Consider the following 12,857-nt stretch of genomic DNA (forward strand, 5'->3'; position numbering starts at 1 on the left):
GATGATGTAGAGGCATACCTTCTGGCCTTTGAGAGGACAGCCCTACGGGAGGCCTGGCCTCGAGATCAGTGGTCTGGCATCCTTGCCCCATTCCTGTGTGGGGAGGCCCAGAAGGCCCTACCATGATCTGGCTGAAGAGGCTGCGGCAGACTACCCCCAGCTGAAAGCAGAGATCCTGGCCAGATCTGGGTTAACGACAGCAGTGCAGGCCCAGCAGTATCATGGTTGGAGGTACCAGGAAGACAAAACCCCACGGTCCCAATTGTATGATCTCATCCATCTCGCACAAAGTGGTTGCAAACAGAGTCCCGGAGTCCAAAAGAGATACTAGCGGTTCTGGTCATCGACCGATACGTGAGGGAACTACCACCAGACCTTCATGCCTAGGTAAGCCAGAACGAACCCTCCACCTATGACGAGGTTGTTGTCCTGGTAGAGAGGCAAAGGACAGTGAGGGAGCTGACCCGACCAGTTAAGGAAGAGCCACCCCGGGTTAAACTAGCAGCACCAAGCCCTAAAGTTCGGGTGACTGGGCCACCAGGAGGGCTCAGGTGGAAAAAGAGAGAGGCTGAAGGCCCATCAGAGGCCACAAAGAGTTGGAGCACTCAGGGAGAAGAGGATCGTGATGTTAGACTGCCCAAACCAAGAGACCGGGGAACGTCTAAGGCTCCATACAGCTGTTATGCCTGCAGGGAGTGAGGACACATAGCTGCACAGTGTCCCAATGCTGAGGAGCCTATGCAGAGTAACCTGGGGAACTGGGCAGATCCATGCTCCCTAATCCACCTTGTGGGGTCTCACTAACCCCACATATGTATACCATACCAGTGAAACTAAATTGGGTAGGGACCATGGCACTGGTTGATTTGGGGAGTGCTATCATGCTTATCTCAGGGAAGCTCATGAAGCGTAGTCAGCTGCTACAGGCTAAACGTACGGGGATAACGTGTGTCCATGGGACAGTTAGTTACTACCCCACCATCCCAGTAAAAATCGAGATCCAAGGGAACGCTACTGAGGTAGCAGCAGGTGTAGTCCCTAAACTCCCATACCCGGTGCTCATAGGGAGGGACTTCCCCGGGTTTGGAAACTTACTCCCAGAGGAGGATTGGAGAAAGGATCTGCCCTCGGGGGACCCTAAAATTGGTGAGGCATCCACAGCAGACTGTCAACCCCCATCTTCTCTGAAATATCCCCAGATTTGTTCTCCACTCCCAGACAGGGTAGAAAGACAAAAAGATAAAGAAGGGCAGCTAAGGCCTTCGGAACCCGAATACTGACCCAAAGCCAGAGGGTTGCTCTTGTAGGTAGGCGGACCCGCGCAGCTAAAAAGGAGGCCACGCAGGAGGGAGAAGCACCTGAGTCTGACCCCCACCCTAATGCTTCTGAACCAGTAGAGGCAACAGAGACTGGGCCCCTAGATCTTGGGCAGATTAGCCCCGGGAGAGGAAATTTTGGACGGGACCAGGCAGAAGACCCAAGGTATGACAACATTAGGAAGAGGTGACTGAAATAGATGGAGTCCCCATGGAAGGGAAAACCCAGGGACCAGGACCCTACTTCATAATGAAGAAAGATCTCTTATGGTTGCACCAGAACAGGGGCAGAAGGTACAGCAGATCCTAGTACCTCAAAAACACCAGAACGCTGTATTAAGTCTTGCTCATCGTCATCTTTTTGGGGGGCATTTGGGGCTAGAGAAGACCCTGGCACGAGTCCTACGACGGTTCTTCTGACTCGGAGTACATGAAGTGTGGAGGTACTGTGCCTCCGGTCCGGAGTGTCAGCTGCACAGTCCCCGTCCCCACCTGAGAGCACCTTTAGTACCCCTTCCCATCATAGAGGTCCCCTTCGAGCGAATAGCCCTGGACCTAGTGGGACCCCTGGAGAAGACGGCTCGGGGCCACCAATATATACTTGTTGTTTTGGACTATGCTACTCGCTACCCAGAAGCCATCCGCCTGCGGAACACGGCCTCTAAAACTATAGTCAAAGAGCTGGTGGGGATCTTTGCCCAAATGGGGCTACCGAAGGAGATATTAACCGACCAAGGAACCCCATTTATATCGAAGCTAATGAAGGACCTCTGTACACTGTTCCATATACATACCCTGAGAACTTCGGTCTACCATCCGCAGACTGATGGGTTGGTAGAAAGGTTTAACCGAACCCTCAAGGCTATGATAAGGAAGGTGGGAAGGATTGGGACACCCTACTACCCTACCTTATGTTTGCTATCCGGGAGGTACCTCAGGCCTCAACTGGGTTTTCCCCCTTCGAGTTATTATACGGGCGTCACCCCCGTGGCATACTAGATATCGCCAAAGAGATCTGGGAAGAGGAACCCAATGAGGGGAGAAATATAATAGAGCATGTAATGTGAGACCGGATAGCCCTGGTTACCCCTATAGTTATCCCAGCGAACCCATTACAATCGCCAGGCAAAAGTGCGACAGTTCCAACCAGGGGATCGGGTTATGGATCAACAAGCTTCTGGCCCAACGGCAGGGGCCCTATGAGGTGGTTGAACCCGTGGGGGAAGTAACCTACAAGGTGCGGCAGCCAGGACGCAGAAAACAAGAACAGATTTATCACGTTAACCTTCTGAAACCCTGGCATGCACAACGGTCCAAAAAGACCTAACCCAGGAAAACAAGCCTTCCAAACAGGTGAGAGTGTCTCCCGATTTAACACCAGACCAGAAGAATGAGGTGTCTGAGATGATCTTCCGGAACCAAGATGTGTTCTCGACAAAACCGGGTCGAACAACCGAGACCTATCACCACATTGTCACGAACCCTGGGGCCAGACTCGGTTGCCAGCGGGAAAAAGGGAGGAAATAAAAGCAGAAGTAAAAAAAATGCTGGAGTTGGGGATCATCGAAGAATCCCACAGTCAGTGGTCCAGCCCAATCCTGCTGGTGCCCAAACCTGATGGCACCACAAGATTTTGCAACGACTTCCAGCGACTAAACGAAGTATCCCAGTTTGACGCGTACCCCATACCTCGCATAGATGAGCTAGTGAACCGTCTGGGTAATGCCTGGTACTTGACTACCCTAGACTTGACAAAGGGGTACTGGCAGATTCCCCTTGCAGAAGACGCAAAGGAAAAGACTGCGTTCTCTACACCAGAGGGTCTTTTTCAATATACTGTCCTCCCTTTTGGACTACATGGGGCCCCAGCTACCTTCCAGCGCCTCATGGACAAGCTATTACGCCCACATAACAGTTATGCTGCTGCCTACTTGGACGATGTGGTCATTCATACCCCAGACTGGGAAACCCACCTGGAGAAGGTGGAGGCGAGCTGGCCTTACAGCAAACCCTGCCAAGTGCGCTGTAGGGTTTACAGAGGCCAAATATCTTGTCTACATTGTGGGAAAAGGTTTGGTAAAACCCAAAGTGATCAAGTTAGAGGCCATCCAAAATTGGTCCCAATCAAGTCGCAAGAAATAAGTCCAGGCGTTCTTAGGTGTGGTGGGGTATTACTGACGATTTATCCCCCACTTTGCCGCAAGGGCAAGCCCCCTGACAGACCTAGTGAAAGCCCGTGGACCTGATCTAGTGAGATGGTCTGACGCAGCAGAGGAAGCATTCACAGAACTACGGACTGCCCTCTGCAGTAACCTCGTACTGATAGCCCCTGATTTCACCAAGGAGTTTATCCTGCAGATGGATGCATTGGAAGTAGGGTTGGGGGCTGTTCTATCACAGATGGTTGGGGAGGAGGAACACCCAATTCTATACGTCAGTCGGAAACTCCTTCCAAGGGAACAAAAATATGCAGTGGTGGAGAGAGAATGCCTCGCTGTAAAATGGGCCATGGAAACATTGCGCTACTACCTGCTCGGGCGCAGATTTGTCCTCGTGACCGACCATGCCCCTCTTCAATGGATGCAGCGGAACAAGGAGAAGAACACAAGGGTGACCAGATGGTTCTTATCCCTCCAACCTTTCCAGTTCCGTATGCAACACAGAGCAGGGGAGCCGTCGTGGCAACGCCGATGGCTTGTCACGTGTGCACTGTCTGGCGTCCCAAGCTGCCCAACCCCTTGGCGTTGAGCAGGGAGGAGGGATATGTGACAGACCCAGACCAATGGGGTACAGGAGTCTGGTAGAGGGCAAATATACGGGTCACTGGATGAGTAGTTTTCTGTTCCCTGAGTGACCAGAGAAGGGGTTGCACTAGAGTAATCAGGAACCTGCTAGAACCAGTCAAGGCAGGCAGGCTAATTAGGACACCTGGAGCTAATTAAGAAGTTGTTGCTAGAATCAATTAAGGCAGGCTAATCAGGGCACCTGGGTTTTAAAAGGAGCTCACTTCAGTTTGTGGTGCAAGTGTGAGGAGCTGGGAGCAAGAGGCGCAAGGACCTGAGAGTGAGAGGGTGTGCTGCTGGAGGACAGAGGAGCACAAGCATTATCAGACACCAGGAGGAAGGTCCTGTGGTGAGAATAAGGAAGGTGTTTGGAGGAGGCCATGGGGAAGTAGCCCAGGGAGTTGTAGCTGTCATGCAGATGTTACAGGAGGCACTATAGATAGCTGCAGTCCACAGGGCTGGAACCTGGAGTAGAGGACGGGCCTGGGTTCCCCCCAAACCTCCCAATTGACCTGGACTGTGAGTTCTTCCAGAGAGGAAGGTCTCTGGGCTGTTCCCCAACCCACATGGTGAATCTCTGAGGCAAGAAAATCCGCCAAGAAGCGCAGGACCCATCAAGATAAAGGATGAACTTTGTCACATTATATATTCCAAGTGGCTTTCTCCGGTAAATGAACATTGTTGACAAGCTGTGGGGTTATGAGCCTTTGGCTCTTTGCCTGGTTCTCAGGGTAAGTGTCCAGCTTTTTTTTTCCTCTCCATCCATCAACATACTAACACTGTCGGTCTGCAATTGCCTTCTTACAGTAAATACAAGTAGTACTTGAAGCGCATATTGTCACTTTCGCAGCACATATGTTCTTAGCAGGTTTCTCAGGTGCTTAGTGCACTGTAAAGCGAGGCTATCCACCAGTAACTGTAGTTACTGCTGCTCAGGAGGACTGGTGAAGAAGAGGAAACATCTAGCCCGAAGACTGGAATCTATTAACCCATGATTGCATAATTGGCAGCAAGGATCACTGAGATAGGAGAGATATAAAAATTAGTTTCCCTGACAACATAAGAAATTATTTGTAAAATTAATAGATTTTAATGCCAGAAGGGATCACTAGACTATCTAGTCCGACTTGCTGCATAGCACAGCCCATAAAATTTCACCCAGTTCTTCCTGTATTGGGGCTGGTGGCCCACAGAAGAGGGCAATGAGGTGTTCCAGTGAAAGCTTTTCAGCCTCTTAGCACTGTTCTGTTTGGGGAAATGCCTTTACAAGTGGAGTGCTGGAATAAAACTGGTCTAAGAGAGTGCTGCTTTTTTTTTTTTTTTTTGTAAAGATTTGGCAGAAATTCAGCCAATGTGTCAAATTAATCCAGGCATATCTCCATTGAAATAAATAACAAATACCACTATAAAAGGCTCTTACTATTAACTCTATTAAAAATATTATCAGAATAAGAGGCCAAATATCCAGAGAAATCCAGTTTAATTTCCTAGTTCTGGTAGAGCTAGTCCAAGCCATTATCATATCTCCAGCCCAAAGGTTTGTCTTCCTAAGGTTCTTTGGCATTGACTTAGTCTTGTAACGTATCTCACTTTTTAATTTTCTTGATTTGTCTGTCAATTTGATATTTTATAGAAGTACCTACTTGAATCATATTGTAAATAAAGTAAACAACTCATGATAAACATAATCGGGACAGGGCAGACCACCAAATACTTGCCCAGACTGAATAAAATCCAATGAAATCAATAAGGAATTTAAATAATTTAAGAATCATGGCGACAATGTGGTAGCTTTTAATTTTATTTTTAATGTGGCATTTTCAAAAGTGACTTGAAAGTCAATGTCCCAGTGACTTTCAATGAGAGTTAGGTTTCAAAGTGTCTAAGTCACTCTTGAAAATGGGGCTTAGGATCCAAAGTCACTTGGCTGCTTTTAGAAAATTTTACCCAAAATGTACAGTGTTGGATTTGCATTTCATTCTCAGAAAGCAATGTAGCTTGATTTGAGGATAGCATTTGCTGGTTTTGCCATAGCTCCTTTTTTTGTAAGTTGAACTCAGATGTAGAGTTTAGAAACTATTTTGACTCTTAGGCCACATCCCCCCAAAATTTAGGTACAATCATATCTTCACTCATTTAAGTAGTTGCACTGAGTTTCATGCGCTAGTCGTTGGAACTAAACTTCAGGACATGTTTAAGTGTTTAGTAGATTGGAATCTTACTGAAGGCTCAAGAAGCAGCACATGAAATGCATAGTAGAGCTCTACCAATGTAGACGAAAACCAGATTATTTCCCATGGTGTAATAGATCTTATTCTTGGATACTAAAACTACATATCTTATTCTTGCGTATGAGAGATTCAGGCAAAATAGTAATAATACTTTACACTTCATCCAAGGTGTGGCACACTGTACCTCAAAGCAACCCCCTGGAACCTCCATATTCACGCTGTCATATAATTATGATATATTTCATACAAAGAATCCCATGTAAGATATCATATGAAAGGTCATGATTTGCTGAAACCCATTGTTTTGTCCAAATATGTATATCATTAGTGTGTATGAAGTTATGAGATTTGCTGTATGATTGTTACTGAAATATGTTGCAAGTTTGAGAATCTCTACTACTAGGTGGTGATCCACTCCTAGGAAGGTGTTAAGTGACCATTAATCAGGAGGGGTGTTGTAGACAAGGGATTTGCAATACTGAAAGAGGGCTGCACAAACACCTCACAATGGGGAATTGCTCAACTCTGTGACCCAGCAAAGCCCACCAGAACAGTGTTTTCTAGGCAAAAGGACTGAGGATATAAAATAAGTGACAGTGGCATATGCTTTGGCCTTTCTCCTCCCCCTACTCCTCCTACTCTTCTCCTCCACCTACTCTGAAAGCAACAAGACAACTGAGAAGACTGGTCCCAGGCCAGGTCTCTGTATTAAGAACTATAGCTTTCCTGAAACATCCAGTGGGGGTGAGAAAACTGCTTGATCCAAATACTGCCTAATGTAATAATGTTTAAGATTTAGATCGTGTGCTTATCTTTTATTTTCTTTGGTGACTATCTTTGACCTTTTGTGCCTACCAGTTATCACTTAAAATCTATCTTTCAGTAGTTAATAGATCTGTTTTATATTTTACCTAAAACAGTGTGTTTTGGTTGAAGTGCTTTGGAAATCCTAGCTCAATTTACAAAGGCTAGTGTGTGTCCTCTCCACATCGAGGGAGGGGTGGACTGGGTAATAAACTTACACTGGCCAGGCTTCTGATCAGGGCAAGATGGTGCAGTTCTGGGGTGCAAGACTGGGGAGCTGCAGGGAGGACAAAGGGGTTTTGGCTGGTGCCTTTCTCTTTGTGATTCGTGAGTGGCTTAGGGAGCATTCATGCAATTTGGGTGGGTGTGGGGCTCCACATGCCGTTGTACTGAGTGATAACAGCACCCGGAAGGGTTTGTTGTTTTTTACTGGCAAAGCATTGTAAGAGACCGGCCAGGCTGGAGAGCTAAGAGGGCACAGTGATACCCCAGTTTCAGGTTGTACCCAGGGGATCCTGTCACACAAGGATCTAAAAAACTTTAGAAACGCTAAGACTCACAATGTTTCTGAGAGGAAGCCAAGTATTACAACACCCATTTTATAAATGAAGAAACTGTGGCTCAGAGAGATTGATTTTCCCAGTGTCACTTATGATTAGTCCAGGTTAGGAAAGCAGGTCAAGATTGATATGTATTAGCTAACCTTAGCCTAACCATGACCTTTCCTTAATATGTGAACATAATCTGAACTGTGTTGGAGGAAAGGTTGGGGTTAGCTAACCCAAACTTAACCTCAATTTTTCTTTCTAATCTAGACCGTATCAGTGACAGAGCTGAGAATAGAATTCAACTGTCCTCTGCTCTAACAACTGAACAATGGAAATCTGCAGATGAGGAAATCCATGTCATACCATACTTGAAAAGACTAAGATCTGGGCCTCAATAATTAAGGTAAACTAATCAAGTTAGGTACAAAATGTAATTCCATTCTATCCTGACATACAGTATCTGAGCAAGCTTTCTGCCCCCGAAGTATTTAGTGGCGATCCAGGTCATCTGCATGTACCACCAGTATATTTTGTTATAACCAGAGGTAAAAACTCAAAAAATGTATACACACAACAGCAGCTGGTTCTTGTTCAAGGTATACATGCTGTACTTACCTTTTATTAAATCTTGGTGCTGGTATTTCTTTTGTGTTTCAAGCTCACATTTTGTTTGCTTTGTGCTGGGTTTGAATTGTATTTGACCGGTTGCTTGGTTTTGTTTGGACAATGATCAGGGTTTTCCTTTATATTTCAAGTTATACTAAGGCAATTTTTCAGAAAAATAGTAGAATATGAATGCCAGGAAGTAGCAGTACAATTAAAATGAAGGCTGCACCAATTTTGCTTATTATCAGTTATTTATTTTACTATTTATTATTATTATTTTGTGCTCAAGGGTATGCTGGGCACTCCTTAGAAGACTAGAGACACAATCCTTGCCAGAAAGAGTTTACAATCCTATAAAAATGTGTACAACTCTTATGATATTTATTTTGATATTTGGTGGTTTTCTTAAAGCCCCAGATGTTGAAATAATGTGATTTCACGGGAATCTCAGATTTCATTTAAAAAAGATAAGTTCCTAGCGGTTGCGATTAAAGAGAGAAGCTTGAAACATGACCAAAATGCACCTGAAAGTCTCAAGAGCCATAAGGCAAATAAAAAGAACCAAAAATATTGCTTTAAAAAAAATTGAGCTAATTTCATGATTTTGAGTAAGCCTGACTCATGAGGTTTGAACACTCAAGAGTGGTAATGCTGCACAAGTAGCCCTATTGATCTCAATGGGTTATTCACATGCGTAAAGTTAAACCCATGCATAAGTCTGTGCAAGATTGAGGCCCACGTTTTAGATAGGAGACATGAGTTACAAACAGTAGTGGAGGGATAGGATGAAGAAGGCTGAGTGAAATAGCAATGCCATAACATGGTTACCCAATTTGGGCATATGCACAGCATAGTGCATCAGCTACGGGTTTGTTTTTTAGAAAAAATGTTACCTTTCTCAATATAGAGCATTCAGATAAAACAGTGAATGTTAATGATTCACTTATTCTGGGCATCCTGGAAGAGATGAGTTTTCGGGAGTGATTGATTTAAAATGAGGAGAGTGTGGTGTCATGCTGGACCAGAGTAGGGAGGGCATCCTCATTGTGTGTAGGCTGAAAGACCTTGTAGTTTAAAGATCATGTGATTTCAACCGGATCTGTAAACCTTCCCAGCTGATCTCCTTGGCCCACCCCACTCTCAAATGGGCCATGACTGGCCTGAAGATCAGCACCATGAGGTCTGGGCAAGGCAAGAAATGAGGCCCCAAGGCTCTTGGCACACATACAGGAAAGAGTCATTCCTGTGTGCAGTGAGAAGCCCCTTCTTCCATAGCTCAAAGGCTGTCAAGGAGGTAGGTCTGAAGGGAAGAAAACGAAGCTGCTGTTACCACACCCTGATGGGTAAGAGAGGTGACACTAAAGGCTCTGTGGCTGCTCCAAGGAGTTACACAGGCATTTCTTCCTGAAGCTGCTTCCCGCTGCCCACTAGCAGGTCCTGGATGCACTACATATGGCCATACACATTTACATGGCTCCAAGTCCAAACAACTCTAAAAGTGAGGGAATATTGGCTATGCCCCTGGTTTGGGCGCATCTCAATCTATAAGTGTTTTTGTTGCCTAAATGTTCTGATTTTTATCAGTGCTAAGTTTTTGTCTGTAGTTCTGCGGCCGTGTGTGTGTGTGTGTGTATACATATATATTGGTGAGTTATATAGCACACCATAAATCAGTGCTCTGGGAAGTGTTTTCCTTGGCTTTTTAATTCTTTGTTATCTTCATATGACACAAAATGATTAACAGACATCTGTGAGGGATGCTATGTATAGGGATGTCATTGTTTTATTAACTCAGAAACTGCATTCCAGAATAGACTGATGGTCCACATCTAGGTCAGTATGCAATGTTACTGCTTCAAAAGACTGAACAAAACACCCATAAATCACTTATTAGTGCACTGCACACACATTTCCTCCAACTCGCGCTGCCTTATGGGCTGATGCATGAGGATCAATAGCCCTTGTGATTTTTTTCCACAATAAATTCTAGTTTGTAGGTGCAAAATAACCTTTTGGAGAAAATACTTGCAGATTGTATTTCAAGAGAGAGTTTCCTGGTGGCTTTATAATGCTCTTAGGTTTTCTCTGAGCTATAACACTATAAAGTGTTTATACACGGGTTTCAGTTACAGTTACAGCTGTGACTGATTCTGGCTGACATTAAGTATGTAGTAAGGCATTTCAGTACTTTAGCATTTCCTAGATATTTGGGCCATACATCTCTCCTATTCTACTTCACATCTGTGCACTTGCTATCCATAGTGTCAATCATGTATTGATGCCATCTCACTCTGCTTAGTTTGTGAGGATTGACAAAATCAGAGCCCAAGTGCAGCTCCAAGCAATAGGAAAAATTACATTGGGCCCGATTCTCTCACTGCCTTGCACCTTAGGCAGTCAATTACACCTATGAAAAGTGTGTGTAAAACCCTACCAGTTTACATTTTTACCGTTTACAGTTCATTTTGCAAAGTGTAAATGATAACTTTTGGTGCTATTGTAACACAAATAACATGCGAGATCACGCTCACTGGAAGAAAAGAATGTTCTTCAACTTCTTTGCCTCTTTATCCTTTCCCACATTAAACAGAATTGTAGCCAATTAGTTCATTTTATCATCCACTGATCATTGTATTATGTGATGTTATGGTCAAATTATATGCTATTTCATATATAATCAATGTGTGCTAAATCGATTTAAGTTGTAGGATTATCGAAGTTTAGAACTGATAAGTATGAGTGATGAGTGTGTATTAGATATATAAGTAAAGCATGGTTGATATGCATGGCCTAGAGGCTGACACCTGTAAGATTTTAGCTTAGCCATATTAGGCCATAGGCTTATGAATGCTTGACATGACTGGGTGACCTAGGAATAACCCTATGCCCCAAAGGTGGTAGTGTGTGTTTTTTTTTGTTTTTTTTTTGTTTAATTCCTCAAAGGAAATTTTTGTAAAGGGTTTTTCTACTTGCTGGCTGTGTTTATAAGGGTTCCTCCATCCCCTGACTTTCTTGCTAGCTGCAGATTGAGTGTAGGGCCTCAGATGAGTCCTTGGATAGTAGCTATGTTACCTGGCCACTGTGAATTAACATTTTCAGTTTTATTTTTGCAGTTTGAATTGTACTTATTAAATGAGAGAAAAAAATGGTTGCCAGAGGATGGCTGTTACCTTTGCATATAACAAATGTGCATTGAAACATAATACATTTTTATACAATATGAATGAATGTGATTCATATGAGATTCATACATGAAGTCAGTAGATTTTAATTTAGTAGGGTACCATCTCAAGCACATGGAGGTCACCTCATATAGAATAGACCTAGGGGATATTCATCTAGCCACCACTTTTGAATGTGTAATATGCAAAGACTTACATTTTTGTACATCTTTAAGGAAAAGGCCATATAAAATTGCTCCTGTTGGGTACTGTATTCACAAGCTCTTTCCTAGGGATCTTCTTAAGGATCTTGAGATGGGGCAATGCATTAGGAACTACCAGATACATGTATGATCAAATTTTTATGTGGAATATAGTGAGTGTGGTGAGTTAAGGAAAATACATGAAATGTGTCACACAGTACACCCCTCATGTGACACACCTCATTCTAATATCTCATGCATTGCAGTACCCTTCTCAAATTCCTGCTGAAATGCTTTAGCTGACAATACTGGATCACACTGATGCCTGGTGTTGCGTATTAGGATTATTCCTGAAACACTGACTCCTAACTTATTTGAAACTGGCTTTGTATTTCACAGCTATATTTTATGCTGCAGAGATGTTCCTAATTGGCCCATGTGAAACTATATGCAGATATCTTACCTGACATTGATTTATCAGTGTTATGAGTTGTTGTTTAATGTTGTACTGTGACACTATTTATTCATAAGGTGAAATCCAACTGCTTAATTTGCATGTTTTTACTTTTCAGTAGAGAGAGCAGAGAGAATTAAATGGTTCATTAGAAGTGAATTGGGTCTCTGCAACAGTGAAGAACAGTAATGAAAATTCTTCTCCTGTGCCAGAGAGATTCTGCCAAGATGAAAACAAATGCAGATTAACAGTAACTTTAACATGGTCAGTCTTGGAGGAGTTCCATAACATGGTATGTGTCCAGTTCAGGAATACAATGTGCTTCCAGGAAGCCCTGTTAGTGAATATAGACTTGGAGGTTTATCATGAGTTTTAAGACATTAAGTTAAATGTTCTAAATACATTTTAGTTTTTGATTTCATGGGACAACAGTGTAAAGTTAATTAAATAACCATTCATTATCGCAAACTTATATTAAGCAATAGGAATTATGAAATGCATAATTTGTGTCAATTATTAACCCTTCAATGTTGTTAATCAAGTGACTTTATTAACCTACAACAGTTGTATTGTAACTAAACAGAAGCATTTATTGTAATGTCTGGATTCTAATTATATTACAATTGATTACTTAAAATAGATTTAGATCAAACTCTGCTCAGAGATCCACTTTGCATGGTTCTTAAAAGTGTAGTTTTTGATAGCATCATCTTAATTTATATCATCATCACTACTCCCATAACCACATTGG

The sequence above is a fragment of the Trachemys scripta genome, chromosome 1 (genome assembly GCF_013100865.1).
Source record: "Trachemys scripta elegans isolate TJP31775 chromosome 1, CAS_Tse_1.0, whole genome shotgun sequence".
NCBI classification, from domain to species: Eukaryota; Metazoa; Chordata; order Testudines; family Emydidae; genus Trachemys; species Trachemys scripta.